At 43.9% G+C, this 19,596-nt stretch overlaps 1 pseudogene across 1 annotated transcript in view; it reads right to left on the bottom strand.

Annotated features, from left to right (window-relative positions):
* LOC143602159 (aquaporin NIP2-1-like) overlaps window positions 1-17,348 on the bottom strand; it is a 47,974-nt pseudogene extending 30,626 nt beyond the window's left edge. Inside the window, exons 1-2 of the transcript XR_013147782.1 lie at window positions 17,171-17,348; window positions 16,879-17,109 (exon numbers count right to left, since the gene is read on the bottom strand). The product of XR_013147782.1 is annotated as an aquaporin NIP2-1-like (transcript). The remainder of the gene's footprint in view (window positions 1-16,878; window positions 17,110-17,170) is intronic.
* Between the last annotated feature and the right edge of the window lie 2,248 nt (window positions 17,349-19,596).

Here is a 19,596-nt window from a genome sequence, read left to right as displayed (position 1 = left end):
CCCGCGCCGATCACAAAAGCTCTCCCGCGAGCTTGGTTTCCCCTTTGCGGGCAATCCCGACTAAAATGCCCTGGCTTTCCGCATGCGTAGCAGTTGTCACTGGCTCCAGCTTCTTTAGCACGGCAATTCACCGTCTTGTGCCCTGGCCTGTTACATTTGGCGCACGTGACGCTCGCGCATTCACCCTCGTGGTGAAACTTGCATTTGTTGCACCATGGGTAAGGCCCGCTGTATCCTTTCCTTGATGGCTCCGCGGCTTGGATCGCGTAAACCCTTGCGCTTTCCTGCTTCTTGAACGGTGGCTGCTTGGAGTCGGACCCTCGGTGGTGAGAGTTCCATTTCCTCTTGGAGTCAGAGGTTCGCTGCTCGTTTCCGCGCGTAGTCAACATACCCGCACGGACCGTATCCCTTGTAAGGGTGATGGCCCGCGCTACCGCCTCATCAAAGGTTGGAGGCGCTGCGGCGTTGAGCGGAACCCTAACGACAGGAGGTAACCCAAAAATATACCTCTCGATCTTCTTTTCCTCCGTGTTTGCCATGTCTGGCACTAACTGGCAAAGCTCATTGAACCGGTTGTTGTAGGCGTCGATATCCGTTCCTACCATGGTGTGGTTCCAGAATTCCTGCTGCAGACTCTGGATTTCTGCGCGAGAGCAGAACTTTCTCATCATCATTTCCTTCAGTTCTTCCCAGGTCTTGTGAAGAGCAACTTCTCGCCCCAAAGTCTTCACTTGAAGCTTCCACCAAGACGAAGCTGCTTCTTGGAACATGCAGGTCGCGTAAAGAACCTTCTGGTTCTCACTACATCTGCTAATGGAGAGAACTGTCTCCATCTTGTCAATCCAGTTGTAGAGCCCAATGGCCCCTTCGGTACCCTTGAATGGCCAAGGCCTACAGGCCATAAATGTCTTATAGGAGCACCCTTTGTCCAAGGCTCCTGAATCGGGTTCTGGGGTCTCGTTCTGACGACCCTGACTTGATTCGGCCTTGCTGGCCTCATGTGTCGCAATCGCCTGCGCGATTATTTCCGCGAGTTCCTCGGGTGTCATGGTAATTCCCTTGGCTCTGGTTGGAGGCATTCTCGCTTTAAAAGAGTGAAAATATATTAAACTTAGCGCATGTACTCTGAGCACATAATGTTCTTTATCTTTATTCACTAGACACTGTGTGACCCGTGTTCCTAGGTGTGTGTATAGTTTCTTTTGAAAATATTTTCTTTGAAAAAAATATTTCATGCGATTCCCCAACGGTTATAGTCTAGGTTAAAACTTCTTTTCCTAGTTCGCTATAACCAGTGCTCTGATACCAATCTGTCACACCCGGCCCTGAGCGGCGGAAACAGCCGGGTGCGCGCGAGTGGGGATTGATAATTAAGCACGGGCCATTGCAAACATTCAAAGATTTTCATTGCGCATGAAATGTTTAATACAAATACATTACATTGTTTAAAAATTACATAAAACATCCAAGTATAAAAACTGTTGAAGATTTCCACGCCATATCCCCTTGCGCGGCGGGAACAACCATGCGCATCAAAGGGATAGAACTAAAATCTTCCAAAAAAAAGCTAGTTTTAGATGTTCAGCGTGAGGTGCTCTAAGTGTGACTCCATGCGCTACCTAGTTATCTCCTGAAAGACACGTAAAACATTTGAATCAGTATAAACTGAGTGAGTTCACAAGTTTTAGTAACTTGATAAATCGTATCGCGTCGTAAACATAATAGCATCATTGAAACACATGCTTAGTAAAACAGTTCTGAAAACATAATCTGATAAAAATCGTTCCGCGGTTTACGCGCGAACATTTCTGGGAACTGTGCTCGTCTGTGTAAGTGGCGCTGCCACTACGAGCGAAACAAGTAATACCGTCCCGCGGGTTACGCGCGGACACATCTGAAAAACCGTGCTCGTCTGTGTAAGTGGCGCTGCCACTACGAGCGAATAATACCGTCCCGCGGGTTACGCGCAGACGTTGTGCCGGAAAACAAGGCGCTCGTCTGCGTAAGAGGAGCGACCTCTACGAGCGGGCTCAAACCCATAGTACTGCCCCATGACCATACTAGGCACTCGTCTGTGTAAGAGGTGCGACCCCTACGAGTGGGCGGATCAAACCAGCAGTCCCTACCCTTAGAGTTCCAATGGTAAAGTGATCACTTACTCGAATTCTGGCGCACATACATTGTAAACCAAAGATAACCGTTTGCATTGCTCATCATGAAACATAATTTAAACATAATCGTTTACATAACTTGTAAGTATACCATGATAAATTGTAATTTAAGTACGTGTCCCTCGCCCCGAAAACAGTTTAAAAATAGTGAAAACAGTGAAAATAGGGGCTGTGAGACTCACCTGTGGTTCTTGTTAAGGGATTAATCGAGATTCGGGTTTTCTTGGTGTTGGCCTTTGAATTGAAGGTCTAGAATACGATTAAGAAGTATATATATTAAGATCAAGAAATAGGAGAATATGAGGGTTGGAAGGTAGATCTCAAGGTTATACTCTCGGCTTACCTAGTAACAGGATCGGATGCTTGGGAGATGATTAGTGCAAGTTTGCAGTTCTTAAGAGAGAAGTTTGAAGTGTGTTTGGGTGATAACTTAGGTTACATATTTATAGTCAAACTCAAGGGAACACAATCCCTTGCTTTAGGGGATTGTAATCTTTTCATATCTAGGTGTAATGATGATAAAGTATGGAAATTATTATTATTTATTTAAAAGTGGAGTAGTGGATAAAAGATTTTGATTTGATTTGGTCAGGACATGCAGGTCTGGGGTTGGTGAGAATAGGGTGGCTGACAGTTGACTTTTCATGTTACAGTGTGCTTTTTCAGGTACTTTTGTCAGTGTACAGTAAAAAGTGGAAAATCTCTGAAACATGCTACTGTTCCCTTTTTGGGCGGGAGTAATCTCCTTACGTCTGGAGAATAGACTAAGTGTTCTGTGCGTATCACTTTGTGCGCATAGCTTTCTGCGTGAAGGACATTTCTTTGCTGCGGGTAGGTGCGTAACCTTCTCGCAGTTAGGGACATTGAGTTTCATTTGTAGATTCTCCAGGTGGTCTTGGTATTTCAACATAGTGATCAGTTATGTTGAAGTCAATTCCATCTTGGAGCTTCAGACAAACTAGCTCTCAATGTTCCCGCCATGCGGGGAGGTTAGTTCCCTTCCGCACGCGCATAAACGATTTAGGATGCACCCGCCTTAGCATCATGCGGGATGGTCAACCCATTAGACAACATATCGTTAAGTTACATGAAAACATAAAGCCAAAACATTCGCGCATGGCGCATATAACATATGCCCACGCTGGTTCTTAACATGGCGCTCGCGCAGGGCGCACATAACAAATGCACGCGCTGATTCTAACATAGCGCGCTCGCGCAGGGCGCACATAACAAATGCACGCGCTGATTCTAACATAGCGCGCTCGCGCAAGGCGCATATAACATAATTACCTAATATTTAGGTTGATTACTTGGTTTAAGGGATCGGGAATTTACCGGGTGTCACACGGAGCACTTACTTCGTGGTTATTTACGCGGAAGGATATTCCTTCTTGAGGATGACCTTTAAGGGTGCTATGATGCTTCCGCATGTGCTTTGAGGGTGTTTCTTCGTCAAATGATTATGCGGATGGTTTATATGTCCCGCGGGTGCCTTATGAGGGACTTCTAATTGACCCGCGGGTAGTCCTTAAGGGTATTTGGGTCTTTTTGGCACCCTACCTCTATAAGTCCCTCCGTCCAGTGTTTCTTCCGTGTGAAGTCTTTTATGCGGGTGAAATTCTGGACTTAATGTGGATTTGGGGATTTTTGACTTTGTAAGTTGGTAAGAAATATCTTTTGTTGTTGTGGATAATCATGAAAAATGACAAGTTGACCACTCGCAGGCGCGTGTGCAGGTGACAGGACGTTTTTGACGGCTGTTACTGTACCCGACTGTACAACTTTTTCTCTTTTTCAAATTTCCCGCGTGACTTGGCGATTTGTTATTGGATGGTTTCTTCTCTCTCTACTGCTCAATTCACATCGCATTAATTGCGGTGGGTATAAATAGGGAGAGTTAACTTCTTTTTGAAGTTTTATCGCCTTTGAATCTTATATGCGAACTTGCTTTCTTTCTTATAATCTTCGGATTTTCCTTTGAACCAATTCAAATATTGTTACCAAGTATTTGTAATGGCGTCTGTTCAATCTGAGGTCGACGAGATAGAGGTCTGTTGGGACCCAGAAGAATATCAAAAGCTTGTTGCAACCTATGGTATTCCATTGGAATGGGAGCCAGAATTCCCTTCTGCTGGTTCCATAGCCAGCTTTCCACCTCCTGGAAAGATGGCGTTATATGCTGACTACTTCGTTCATGGAATTTCTGTCTTCCCATCACAAAGTTCTTTCAACGAGTGGTCAAGGCATTTGGGATTCACTTATCCCAACTTCATCCCCGTGCCGTTATGCGAATTCGACATTTCAAGTTCGTGTGTATGGCACATGACTTGGTTCCTCGGTTAGATCGGTTCGCTGTATTTTACAAGATGGTGAATCGGAACGGATGGTATACTTGCCATAGCTTGCCGGATAGAACTATCGGCAATGTTATTGAAGAAACTTCCAAGGATTGGAAGAAAAAATTCTTCCGGATCTCTGAGGATGTGATACCGGAGGCCATGGTTCGCCGTTCTCCAAACGACGCTCTTATCAACATCACGCCGGCTGCTCATGAGAGGCGTGACTGGTTTCAAAAGCTTACTACCCCATCTAAACCAATGCGGGCACTTCCGGAAGAAGCCCTTGTATGGGCGGGTATGAGTCATTTGTGGCCTTCTCCTTTTATGGAGCCTGTTTTTATCGAGCTGGATGGCCGTGAGTTTTTACTACCTTGTTCTTACTTTCTCTTTTTCTGAGTTTTTTTGTCTAACGCTTATATGTTGTTTGTAGGTTTTGGGTCGATGTTGAACGCCTTAGACGATGGCAAGGGTTGTGTGGGCAAAACTGTTCGTGATGCCAAGAATAAGCCTATCCTTGAATGGACTGCTGAACACTTCCTTTTCCCAATCAAGCTGCGTGCCAAACCAATTGTTTCAGAGGCCATCTTTGAGACAGGTGCGTACATTCTAAACCCTCCGCTTCTTAACATGCTGACCTCCGATGGGATAATCGTTATTCCAAGTGACGATTCTGCTATTCTTGAAGAGGAAAGCTCAGATGATGCCACTGAAGTTTCATCTGTCTCTCATTTTTAGCAGAACTTTATCGGAAGAGGTCCTTCCATGTATCGCAGGCGAGTGACGCGGGAACTAGTTCCTCGGACGCCGGGAAGGGATAAAAAATGAAGAAACGTTGGACGCATCGTCCGAGGAAACCACTACCACCTAGCCTTGCGGATCGTTTGGGAGCTGTTACTGGTAAGTTATTATCTTTTGTAATCCTGCTGTTTTTGGTAGGAATGATCTTATTGTTGCTTTCTTTTTCAGATCCATCTATTGCTGAGGGTCACGCGGCTGGAAAGCTACCGACGTCGACCCCAAATGTTGAAAACAGCCGTCGCCTCCTCCGGAGATGGAGGCGGATAGGCCTGTTACCCCTCCTGGTGAAACAGATCTAGATTATCTTTTCCAGGGTGGGGATGCCACCGATTCCCAGCGTGATAATCCTGAGGTTACTGCTGAGGGCTTCAGGGTTCATGAATCTCCTCCCCGCTCTGCTCTGTAGTTTGATTATGCTTCTTCGCCTTTCGCGTTGGGCGGAGAAGATGACTTCTTTTTTGGACCCTCTGTCCATGGAGCCAGGGGGGTTCTTCACAAGGTGGTCCACAACAGTTCTCTTCTACTCCCATTCGCCTTGGACCTTCAATTCCCCACTTATTTGCGAATGTGCAATTAGGAGGGGACTTTGACTTGTTCGTCCCACCTTGGGATATTGTCAACGGGTCTCGGGTTTCTAACCCCAAGACCTGTATGAGTTTTGTTGAACATTGCATGCCTCCTGCTGAGATTGCATATCAACAGACTCACTCCCGCCAAGAACTTCATACTGATCTAGTTGTTTCTTTGACTAATAGCTTAGCTTGTAGTCAGGAAATTCTGCGGGAGTGGCGAACGATGGGCGGGAAGCTTGGTGCAGCTTCCGAGGCCTTGAAGGTCGCCAGGGCGGAAGCCGAAGAGCATCGCAAAGCAGCGAGTGCAGCTAGGTGGAAGCAAACTGACGCTGAAGCTGCACTCCAAAAGGAGAAAGAGTGGAATGTTGATGCTGCTAAACGGTGGAAAGAGGCCTGTGAAAGGTCTAATACCACCCTCGAAGCTTCCCGGGCTGAAACTCAAAGGAGGAAGGATGATTTGGCGAAGGCTCAATAAGAAGTGTCTCAGCAAAACGCCCGGATCCAAGAGCTCGAGGAAGCTTTGAAATTGCAAGGGGAGCAGGCTGAGCTGAAAGATAAAATGATTGTTGAGATGCAGTCTTCTTATGACTCCCTTTTGCAATCCCAGACTGAAGCGGACACCCGCGCCTCCACTGAATTAGAAGAACTTCGTGGCAGGGCGGAGCGTGTTGAGTGGGAGAGGCAATACTTCCTCAACCGTGGTCTTGACTCAGTAAGTATCTCTTAGATTAACTCTCGCATTCTTACTTTTATGGTGTTGACAAACTTTCGTTTGTAGTTCATCCGTCATGTTAAGAGAAGTACAGAGCTTACTGATTGCTTTGTGAACTTGACGACTGCTTCTGAAAGGGTTGGCCGGGTAAAAGGCTTCGACGAAGGATTGGCATTCGCCCAATCCGGAAAACCTATTGAAAGCCATCCCCTTCACGGACTTGACGCGGAGCAAGAACTTGGTATACGGGTTCAAGAGTATGATGACCTTGTCTTTCCGCTACAAAATATGCTTCGGGAATTTGCTTCATCCGAAGATGGTGTGAAGCAATTGCGGGTATACATTGATGATGAATCTGATGATGATGAGTCTGATGATGAAAAATCTGATGATGACGAGACAGAGGATGTGGCTCATACTGCTCCGGAAAACACGACGCCTCCTAACCTTTAGGTTATGTGTAGGCGTTAGAATTTTAAACTTGTAATTTCTTTTCATGTTTTTGTAATCACTGTTTTGAATATTAATGAAAAGAAACTCTATGTTGATAATATCTTTTGTGGAATATCTTTTCCTTTGAATTTTCGAACTTGTGCAAGTTGGGTAGATAATACTGATGACGTGGCGGAGAGAGGTTTCTAGACGGTGGCTGATAGAACGTGTAAAACGCCTGTTTTGACAGCCTGTAAGCACGTTTTCGAATCTCCCGCCTGATGTGTCAGTCATCCCTTGGTCCGGATTTTTTCTCTTTCCTCTGTGAGTCAGACGGTCGCATTAATTGTGGTGAGTATAAATAAGCCTTGGGGTCTTCAACCCATTTTTATCACTTTCATATTTTCTCTCTTGCTAATATCAGAAAGCTTCTTCTCTCTTATATCCGTTTCACATCCTTCCAAAAAATGGCTGCCCAAAAGAAACATCCTCCTGCTATCAACGAAGTCGTATGCGAAATCAAGAAGAAGGACTTCGATGATGTTAAAAACGTATATGGCTTTCCTTCAGAGTGGGAAGCTGAACGCCCGTCGAAAGGGGCTATTGCGACGGCGCCTCCGGCGAAGAAGATGGCCGTCTACGTGGACCACTTTACTACCGGGAATTTCCGGTTGCCCGTAACCAAGTTCGTGTAATCAATCTTGACAGTGTATGGGATTCATTTGTCTCATATCCATCCCGGGATGCTTAGAATTCTTCACTTCGAATTCTGCTGTCAGGCGCGTGACTATGACCCTTCCGTCGGTATGTTTGCTGTTTTTTACAAAATGACTTATCGTGAAGGCTGGTATAGATTTGCTACCACCGGAAAAGGGGTTATTGGCTTTGAATGGCTCCACAGCATTATGGATGGAAATCTAAATTTTTTTGGATTCAGGAAGATGTTATCCCGTTTATTATGACGCGTCGAAAACCCAAAGATAAGCTGCCAGAAGTCCTTGCTTCCGAATATGAAGGACATGCTTGGTATCTTACTTTGACCAAGTCTCCAACACCCATGCGTCCTATTCATGAGGGGGCGATGGTTCATTCCAAGACGAGCCGTTTATGGCCATTTCCCACTCTGGAACCATATTATGAAAATCCGGACGGAAGTAAGTTTCCATCTATACCCTTCCGGGTACTCAATTTACGTTGTTTAACATGTTTTTTATTGCAGGCGAAGGTACAATTCTTTCTACCCTTATGGACAAGGTGGGTGGCATGATGGTACGCCGCCCCATTACTCAACACGACGTTCCGTTTTTGGATCGCACGGAGAGGAATTTTCTTTTTTCCACCACTCTTACTCCGGAACCAATTGTCTCCGAAGCAATGTATGCCCAAGGTGAGGAGTTTGTCAGAAAATGCGAAGGTATTTTCCAACCCCGCCCTGTGACCGCCGTTACCTCAAGCGGAGTGGTAGTTCTTCTTTCGTCCAACGAAGAATCATCACTCTGTGAAGAGAAGTTATCGATTGGTGCTGCTAACCCTTCATCTTCGACTGTAGGTTTAACCCGTAAGCAAGATTAGAAGACCACCACCGACCCGACAACAGGTGAGGAAGGTGGTCCTCAATCCGTCGAGGGTGAATCTCAGGCTTTGGATGCGGGTACTTCTAAGGCCGCTGGCAAGCGGAAAGCGCGTCCTTCCGGTGCTGCGCCTAAGAAGAAGAAGAAGAAGAAGAAGGAGAAGACAGGTTCTTGATTTAGGTGCTCGTCTACGAGAACTGTCTTCCGGAGATGTTTCCAAAGGTAAGTTTAAATCATTATGATTACCTTTTGGCCTTGTCACTTACTGATGGCTAAAAAAGCTTTGCCTTGGAAATTTCAGGTTTCAAGGATTCAACTGCTGTACAACTTCCGACTCCGCCAACCTCTCCATTAATCAATACTCAAGAACCGATCAATCTATCAGACTCTTTTCCCATCAGGGAAAAAGAGGTTGGTGAGTTCGAGAAGCCTCCCACATCTCCCCCCACCACCAGCATCACTTCCGGGATCAAGGGGGGGTTAATGTGTTCACGTATAGGGGGCAGGCTTCCTCATCCCGAGTGGAGGAGGATACTGCTCCGCATAATCCTCGTTGGTCATTGCGTCGGAACTCAATTTTGAACGATGCGGACGTTTGTCACGAGTACCTTCACGAAAGCCTTCCTCCCGTAGAACGGGAGCGAAAACGTCGTCGCATCCGCCAGGAACTTCTAGATTCCAACTCTTACCACATGGCGAACACTGTTTCCACCAATCAGGAGTTACGCCGTGATTGGTTAGCTATGAACGACGAACTGGAAGAACTGAGCATAAACTGTTGGACGCTAAAAAAGAAGCTCTTAAAGCGTTAACAGATGCCCGGGATAGTCATCGGGCTATGGAGACTGCGAAAGCCCAACAACTTGCTGCTGAGGAAGCTAGGGCTGTTATCCAGAGACAGCTGGATGACCAAGCTGAGCTGATAAAGACCCTTCAGGCTGACTCAGCAGCTAAAGACAAGCGCTTGTCTGCTCTTAATGCTAGGAGCCGAGACCAAGCTATGGAGTGTGCTAAGCACAAAATGGATCTTATCCGGGCTCAAACGGATAAGAAATGGCTTTTGTCGACGGCGATTCCCAAGGTACCAAGTCTGTTTGTTTACGTAATCAATTCAAATGTGTATAAGCTTACACATGTTTGATTTACTTAACAGGTTGTTACTGACGTCCGCAACAGCGATGACCTTGGAAATTGTGTTGCGATACTTCTTCGTGCTTCTGAACCAGCGGGCCGGCATATGGGTTTCGAAGAAGGATACAAGTTTGGTTCTGAGGGCCCGGCCCCGGAGGAGTATATCTTGGCTGGTAAAGATACTGCTTCCATCCTCATCGAGAAAACCAAAGATTTTGACACTCTGAAGTTTTCCCTTTCCGATCACATATCAGATCTTGCGGACAAGGAGGGTGCCATCGATCAATTAAAAGAATTATTAGATCTTGATGATGAAGAAGAGGAGGAAGCTAACAACACTGTGGAAGATGAGGATGCCACCCCATAAATGTATATGCCTTTGTTTGTAAATATTTCCGTTGCTTGTAATCTCATTTGACTGTTTAATAAGAAGTCTTTGTTTCTTTCCGGTGCACTTTGTCTTATGTACTATTATATAAGTGTCTATCCGGTGCTTCGTTTTTGTCAATAAAATATTACAGCTTATCGAAATGAAGTGGAACTAACTCAATATTTTTAAATCGTTGGCATAAGCCTTCTTAGAAAAAGAAATTACACAATTACTGTACTATGTGGGCGCGCAGGCCGAAAACAAAAAACAAATAGGAGCACTATATGTAGCATTTCTTTAGTTGTGCTGCATTCCACGTCTGAGGAATCTCAGTCTCGTCTAATTTCTCCAACTTGTAGGCACCTTTGGTTAATACTTGTTTGATTCTGTAAGGTCCTTCCCAAGTTGGGGCTAACTTTCCCGGAGGCTCCTGTCCGGAGGCGTCGTTGTTGCGGAAGACAAAGTCTTCCGCTTCGAATTTGCTTTCTTGGACCCGCGAATTATAATATTTCTGAAGCTGCCGCTTATAATTGTGTTCGCGGATCAATGCTAATTCTCTTCTTTCCTCAAGAAAATCGAGATTCATCCGGAGTTCATGATCGTTATCATTAATCAACAGAACCCTCGCGGATGGGATCCCGATTTCTGCTGGGATCATAGCTTTTGTACCATAGGCTACGCTAAACGGTGTTTCTAGATTGCTGAGTTCTTTTGGGTGCGGAAGTCCCAGAGTACATGGGGCAATTCGTCAACCCAACCCGTTCGTTTAGTACCTAACCTCGCTTTAATCCCTTCCTTGATAGTTCGGTTGGTCCGTTCGACCTGACCGTTTGCTTGCGGGTGTGCTACAGATGTGAAGATTTGAGTGACTTAAAGTTCTTTCAACCAATCCTGTAGCCCGCTGTCAGCAAATTGGGTCCCATTATCACTTACCAGTTCTTGTGGGAGGCCAAACCGGCAAATAATGAATTCCCAAAGGAATTTTTTGACGGTTGATGCCATTACCCACTTGGTGAAGTAATCAATGGCCACTATCAAGAATTTGACTCGTCCTGGTGCTTCTGGAAAAGGTCCCATAATGTCAATAGCCCACTTCTGGAACAGCCGGGCAGATGTTACCGGAATCAGTTCGTTCTTTAGGCGTAAGGTATTTGGGGCATGACGCTGGCAAGAATCACATTTTCTGATTTCTTGCACAGCGTCTAAATGCATACCAGGCCAGTAATACCCTGCGTTCATGATTTTTGCAACTGTCATTCTTGGACCCGCATGAAGTCCACAAATACCTTCATGAATTTCCCGGATGAGGTAATTTGCGTCTTCCGCGTCCACACAACGTAATAGCGGACCAAGAAATGATCTCTGGTACTAGATGCCATTAATCATCTGGTAATTCAAAGCTTTATGTTTGATCTTCCAAGCTTCAGCTTTCCCAGCTGGAAGTGCTTCGGAAGATAAGTAAGCTTTAATTGGCATCATCCATGATTCGACGCCTGTTTGAATTACCAAGACTTGATTCTAGGGAACGGATGGGTGGTCTAAGACTTCAACACGAATATCTTTGGCAAAATGCTCAAAATTCGTTGAAGCTAACTTGTTAAGAGCGTCCGCTGATTTGTTCTCACTCCTTTTAATGTGAATAACGTTGAAGGAAGTAAATTGGCGAATCAAGACCTTCGCTTGTGACAAATAAGAAGCCATGACATCGTTTTTTGCTTCATATGTTCCATTTATTTGTCCCGCAATTAGCATAGAATCCACCCGCGCTTCCAAATGTTTCACCCCAAGCTTTTTCGCTATCCGCAGGCCTGCCAGGAAGGCTTCATATTCTGCCTCGTTGTTAGTACTCTTGAAGTCTAACTTGATGGCGTATGTAAATTCATGCCCCTCGGGATTGACTAGCCTTAAGCCTGCACCTGATCCTTCACTGCTTGAAGCTCCATCCGTAAACAATGACCAAACTTGTCCTTGTTCCGGAGGTGCTTGGGGTTGTTGTTCGATCAGACACTCTTGTTCTTTATGCTGCGGGACTTCTATGACGAAGTCCGCCATCACTTGTCCTTTGATTTCCCGTCTTGGTTTATATTCGATTGAGTGTTCCCCCAATTCTATGGCCCACTTTGCCAATCGACCGGACAATTCAGGCTTACTCAGCACGTTCTTGAGTTTGTACCCGGTTAACACATTGATGGGGTGACCCTGGAAATATCTGCAAAGTTGTCTGGCAGCATAGACCAGTGCCAAAACCAGCTTTTCCAACATCAAATATCTTTTTTCCGGGTCCGATAATGTTCTACTGAAGTAATAAATTGGAGTTTGGACACTTTTTCTATCCGTCAATAGGACAGCCCCCACGGCAATGTCGGATGCTGACAAATATAGTGTTACTGGTTCACCCGCGTGTGGAGCAGTTAACGTGGGTAATTCCATTAAACACTTCTTGACTTCTTGGAATGCTTGTTCGGCTCCCGGAGTCCATCTGAATTGTGCCTTTTTGAGGCAATTCCTTAATGTTGAGATGAACGGGTAAGACTTAGCAGCGTGGTTTTCCAGAAACCTGTTTAATGCTACCAATCTCCTGTTAAGTGTTTGGACTTCTTTTAGGGATGCGGGGGATGGCATGCGGGCTACTGCTTGTATCTTGTCTGGATTAGCCTTGAAACCCGTTCCTGTAACGATTACCCCGAGGAACTTCCCTTCCTCCATCCCGAAGGAACACTTTGCTGGGTTGAGTTTCATGTTGATACTTCTCAGTGTTTCGAAAGTTTCTTCTATGTTCCTCAGCATTTGATCTTCTTTGATGCTTTTGATCACTAAATCGTCCATGTAAACTTCGAGGTTTCAACTTATCTGACCTTTGAAGTCTTGATCCATCAACCTTTGATACGTGGCCCCCGCATTCTTTAACCCGAAAGGCATCATTCTGTAGCAGAATGTGCCCTGGTCGGTGCGAAACGCTGTCTTATCCTCATCACCAGCCGCCATATGAATTGGGTGATACCCATTGTAGGCATCGAGGAAGCACTTGAATTTGAATGGGGCCACAACGTCTACCTTTAAGTCAATTTCCGGAAGTGGGAAACAATCTTTCGGACATGCCTTGTTTAGATCTTTATAATCTATACACATCCTCCATGTTCCATTACTTTTTGGGACCATCACTGGGTTTGCCACCCATGTTTGGTACTTGATTTCTCGAATAATCCCGGCATGGAGAAGGTCTTGCACTTGCTCGTTCATGGCTTTTGTCTGTTCGGGGCCCATTTTCCGCTTCTTTTGCACAATTGGGGTGATCAACGGATTCACCTTCAACTTGTGCTCTGAAATGTTTCGCGGGACACCTGTCATGTCCGTGGGTTGCCACGCAAAGATGTCGATATTCTTTGTCAATAATTGTTTTAAGAAGGTTCGAACAATTTCGGAGATGGCTGGCCCTATTATTACTGTCTGATCAGGGAATTTCTTGTTAAGTACCCATTTCTCTGGCTCAGTTCTCTGATTTTGTTTCGAAACCTTACTTGGTCTTGAGCTTTCGGTTGTGAAGCAATGTCGATTAACATGAATTATTGCTACACCGGTACGGGTCGGAACCCCTACTGCTCCGTGAGCTGTGCATGGGTGAGCATTGAAGTCACTAATTGCCTCTCGTCCGAGGATAATATCATATTTAGAGGTTGCCGTAAAACTAAGAATTCAACCTCCTCAGTTCTTGAGTGAACTCCATCACTAGGTGTGACCGGGAAAGTAATGACACCCCGCGGGTGTATTATTTCCCCACCAAACCCAGAAACGGGTGTGTGAATAGGTCGCAATCGTTCTTTATCCTCTTCCTCAAGCTGTTCAAAGCACTGTTCATACATAATGTCGGACGTACTACCGGTATCGAAGAACACATATTGTGACCGGTAGTGTCCGAATAAGACGGTAATTATCAAAGGACTTTTATTGCATGACCCTCCTTTGACACGCGGAAAAATGACAGGCTCATTCTTCCATTCCGCGTCCTCAAATTCTTTCCTCTTTCCGCTGGTCTGCTGGCCTCCGTGAATCTTATGAACGTTCAGATCTTTTATTTGCCTTTTGGCTGGGCATTGGTTGTCCTTTGCGAGAGGTTTACCAGCCCCTAGTCTCACACTTTTGACCAAATGGTTTAACTTCCCATTTTTTACCGTTGCCTCTATTTCATTTCTCAAAGCCACACATTCATTTGTGTTGTGTCCTATGTTATCATGGTACGTACAATGTTTATTACTGTCAAAGAATGATTTCCTTGGTAGTGGTTGAGGCTTGCGGAAAGTCAGGTTCTCGGTCGTGAGGATTTCTGATGGAGATTTTGACAACTGAGTCCAACTGTTATTGGACGAACATGCGGGAAAGTTACGCTTGTTCTTGTTGCTAATCAATAATCTCGCATCAAATTGCTTTGGTGTTTCTGTACTTGGTTGCAGCCTTGACCAAATTGGCCCTTTGGCCTGTCGATTTGGTCTTGGGGTTTGGAATTCGACTTTTGGCACTTGTTTTTGACTGCCGGATCCTAAGGTTTTCTCAATCCTTGCAAATAACTTAGCTCACGTCATGATTTCGTCCCAAGATTTGGGCATACCGTCTCTTCCGGTTAGAGTACGAATCAAAGCGTCACTATTTACGTTCTTTCGGAATGCTCCCCTCAGCATGTCTTCACTAACCCCGCCAATATTAAGGCTCTCATTATTGAAACGGGTAATGAAATCTTCAATGGATTCGTTATTTCGCCTTACTACATCAAGTATTTCAGACGGGTCATGAGTGTGTTTCTTTTGTTGACTAAAGTGCTAGGAAAACTTTGCTACAAAGTCTTTCCAACTCTTAATGTGTCCGCAAGGCAATTTTTCAAACCATTCTCGGGCAGCTCCAGTAAATGTCAATGCGAACATATGACACCAATATGGTAGAGTCCAACCACTGACTCCTCCAACTACTTCGAACCTCAGCAAGTGATCACTGGGGTCCGTTATCCCGTTATATGTCCCAACAGATGTTGGTATTTTTGCGTTTATCGGGAACGGAGCTGTCGCAATGGCCGGAATGAACTTTGATTTTTCTGCGAATGATTCCGGGCGATATGGTTTGGAGAAATCGTGTTCCGCGTTGCTGTAATATTCTGCGTGGCGAATAGCCGATCGCGGGTAACTAGCCTCTCCAAATGGAAGAAAAACGGCTGTCTCCGCTGTAATAGCTACCTCCCGGATGATATGTCGAGTTGTGTCCGTCTAGTTCTTCTTCGTAAGACGGTACTCGCATATTTATGCGGGGACGAGGACGTAACCTTGGAATTTCTCTCTGGTTTGGCCCTTCTGGGTGACTGTACTGAATATGACTTCCCCTTATTGGAGGAGAAATAGATCTCCTAGGAGGATCATCATAGCTCAGGGTACGGGCGTGAAGTCGTTCATTCCGTACCCTTCGTCCGTATTCAGCGGCCAAACTCTTCTGTTGGATACGGAACCACTCATCTAGAGACAAGAGTCCCTCAGATCTATGGCTTGTTGTATGAGTTTTCACTGGGGCTGAGTCCCCTGAATGTTCTTCGAGGTCTAATTCTAGGTGAGTCCGGCGATTATCTCTCATAATTCGCCCAAGATCTCCCAAATTAGAACCTCTCTGAGCTGTAACCCCTCCTAGATCGTTGGGTGGGGTACCAGCTGGTGTTACTATATTTCTTGTACCCATTGGAGCAGCGTCTGCCAGTGGGGTAAAATGCTTTCGAGTTGATGAACCACCCAAAGTAAAACCTTCGGGTGTCACAACATCATCTTGCTCATCGGGAGTAAGATTCTGAGCGAACAATGACGTTGCTCTCTCACGTGTTTCTAGGTTAGTAACACGTGGGGTTTGTTCTGAGGTCCCCGTCGGCCCTTTAGGAATTTGGCTCATATCGTAACTTCGAAAACAAAAATTGCTGTTCTAACCACAAGCACGGATGGCGCCAATGAAGAAACACGGATCCACTCCCCACTAATGGGTCATGGATCCAATGAGTCAACAGAGTAGGATACGGTTTACTGCCAACACGATATGAACCCAATTGCCTAAAGTCCAATGACAAGCACCTGCAAAACAGACATCGTGAGCTTGTTACGGGAAGGACAAGAGGGGGGGTCTTCCCGTAACCACCCTCCGGCGTGAGAATAAGTACTGTTCTATAGAAGATAAGCACTTAAGTAAATTGAGAGAGTACAATGGGAGTGAATGAATACCTCATGATGATTGAGAGGGTATTTATAGCCGAATAGTGTGGGAAGGTGATTGGGCCAGTTGTCCCTTAAGACGATGTCTGCATAACCGTTTGGACACGTGTCCTTATGTGACAGGTCAACTTATACGTTGCATGTGCATGTATAACAACCTGGAAACGTGTCTCTTTCCCATTGATTGACGGGAGAATATTGACCATGCGCACGGTTATAACGAACTTGCCAGGTGTTATTGGCTGATTGGCTGAGGGATCACGTATTGCCCAAGAAAGAATCTTGGTAAATCTTCTAGAAGGTAATTGGTTATTGACAGCTGTTCCGAAGCACTTACTTCGTGGTTATTTACGCGGAAGGATATTCCTTCTTGCGGATGACCTTTGAGGGTGCTATGATGCTTCCGCATGTGCTTTGAGGGTGTTTCTTCGTCAATTGATTATGCGGATGGTTTATATGTCCCGTGGGTTCCTTATGAGGGACTTCTGATTGACCCGCGGGTAGTCCTTAAGGGTATTTGGGTCTTTTTGGCACCCTACCTCTATAGTCGGGTACCTGAATCCAAGGAAAATGTCTAACGGTTGCAAATGCGAGTGTGACAGCCGGGTTCATATGTGCACCAGAGATATGTCCAACCGCATAGATCATGACAGTCACAATGAGCCCACCTACAACCGAGGCTCCAAGTTGTGAAACTCTGTGTTCATCACTTTTCGCAAGTGCAGCGGATCCACACGTCACAAACACTAAATGAATGTAGCCACCACTTCAGCCAACAGCCAACACCTATCAGAAAAAATCCCATGAATTCATGATAATATAAAATTAACAACCATTTAAGTGCCACGTTACCTTTCGCGAAAAACCAGGAGGGTAGTAAGGTTGAGATAATATACACACTTTTTGCTGAATGTTTTCTGGCGTTTGTGTTTTGATGACGGGTATCTCATGGCCATCAATACTGGATTGCAACTTTGGCATGCTTATAGACTTATAGGGTATTCAGAACTATAAAATATTATTGATACTTTGTCATAACTTGTAGTGTCCCCTTATAAAAAAAATCTGAAAATAAATCGCAAGGCTATTCAATAATACGATATTCTCTTGTCGTCTTGACATGATAGTGGATGAATAATGTCTTTCTCAGAAAATATTATATAATATCTTCACTAAAAATAATAAAACGAGGTTATTGATCAGCACATATGTACTAACACTAATTTATTTGACGCTAAAATAAAATCAAGTGAGTGGTGTCTTATACCATCCTTGTTATCGTTTTCTTGCTTATTTCATGTGGACACAAATATTTTAAAAAATATAGTGTCTAAAAGCTAGATATTTACGAGTGTAAGTCGATGAAACAATCTATTACGGGAAAAGGTCCAATCACATCATAGATTATTATTATTACTAGATTTAAAACTCGCGTAATACATATGATTATTTAAATTATAAAAATTACTAGTAAAACAAATAATTACATAATGTATAAAAAAAGATTAATTTCATATATATCCTTACAAATATTACAAATATCATATATACCAAAGCAAAACTTAATATATCATATATACCATTACAAAGTAACTAAAATATCATATATGCCCTTATAAACACAAATAAAGTATCATATACACCCCCTATTAATTAATATAATTTAATAAATAACCAGTTTACAGTTATTTATCAAAAAAATTGACTTGTATTTATGCCCATTATAACGAATAGACAATTCTACCTCTTTCTATTACATAATGTCTTTATACCCAATGTTATTATCTTAATTTTAATTGATGTTTCTTATCTTTAACGACAAATAAATTGTCTCTCGTAACTTCTTCAAAATTGCAAACCATTCAAAGATTTGTCGCATCGAATGGTCTACATTGCAAAACCTTTTATCGCATCTAATCAAACTAGACAAATATGGTCATTTTTTAATTATTTGATTAATTGGGTATATATGGTATATTAATAATTTTGTAAGGGCATATACGATATTTTTAGTTTTGCATGGGCATATATGATATTTTCAATATTTGTAAGGGTATAAATGAAATTGCCCCTAGCGTTACATCTATGCTTGTATCTTGATGTGTGGCAAAACACATAGCGTTTTATCCCGTTTTTGTGTTGTTTTATGCGTAAACCGTTAACGATTATTTATTATTCTTGCATGAAATTACGTGTTTGTGATTATTTTAGATTCCCATGTTGAAAAGAGCGAGAAAACGAGTCAAATGAAAAAAGAATCAGCTAAAACGGAGCTCGGATGAAGCCGGTACGCACAAACGAAGTTTAAACGAGTCAGCAGTCGATAAACGAAGACCCAAAGGGCATGGCCACGCTGCGCGGCCACCTGACCCTTCAATGTCACGTTGCTCAGGGCCCTAGGGGTGTTCCATGGCTGCCCAAATGCATTAACATGACTATTTTGTCTTATATGGGCTTATATGAGCTTGTTTGGACCTAGTTTGGCTTGTTTATCAAGTTTAATGAGATATTTAATAACCCAAAACCCTAAAACGAATGGACCAGAATTCCAGCCTTCCAAGATCAGTTAAAAACGAAATACCAAGAGGGGGGAGTAGCCGGTTCGTTATTTCATCACCCGGTTGTCGGTTTTGAGTATTTTAACGATTATGAGTTCGTTTTTGAGTTTTAGACTTTCAAACAAGTTGTAATCAGATTCTAATGAACATGTTTATCATATTTATCTATTTTATCTGCTGTTCATTCATTATGCTTGGCTAAACTTGTTTGAATCATCTAGGTTTGATGTTTAACGGTTGATTTATCACTTTTCGGGTGCTAATTTCGTGTTTGATTGTTTAGTTATTGTAAAGTTCATAATTTGTGATATTATTCCATTAACCTTGCTGCCATTAGATGTATTTTAGGTTGCATGAGCCCCGAGTAGTTGATTATTGCATGAATTTGTTTCGTGTAGTCGTTAATGGTTAGTTCGGTTAATACTGAGTGTGTTCATTGATTGTGGTAGACGCGTGCCATTAGGGTTTATGTTTCTTGAATCATCTAGGTCAGTAGGATCATCCACTTTGAGTTGGACCAAAACATTAGTGGTTAGCTTATCTCTCTGCTTTAGTTGATTTAGTTACCCGTTGCGAGACCACGTGCGGTTTTCTAGCTATCGACTAGGTTAGTTTGTAAGTTGAGTTATTTTATCCTTATTATTGAATTACCCCACTCTTCTTAGGTTTGTAATTAGCTCGAGCCTTAGTGAGGATTGTGATTTTGATACGGACC

The sequence above is a fragment of the Bidens hawaiensis genome, unplaced genomic scaffold, assembly GCF_021521415.1.
Source record: "Bidens hawaiensis isolate Kalapana, Puna unplaced genomic scaffold, B.hawaiensis_p1.1 tig00058062_1, whole genome shotgun sequence".
NCBI lineage: Eukaryota > Viridiplantae > Streptophyta > Magnoliopsida > Asterales > Asteraceae > Bidens > Bidens hawaiensis.
The sequence above is the reverse complement of the archived record's forward strand: the minus strand, read 5'-3'. Positions and strand labels throughout refer to the sequence as shown.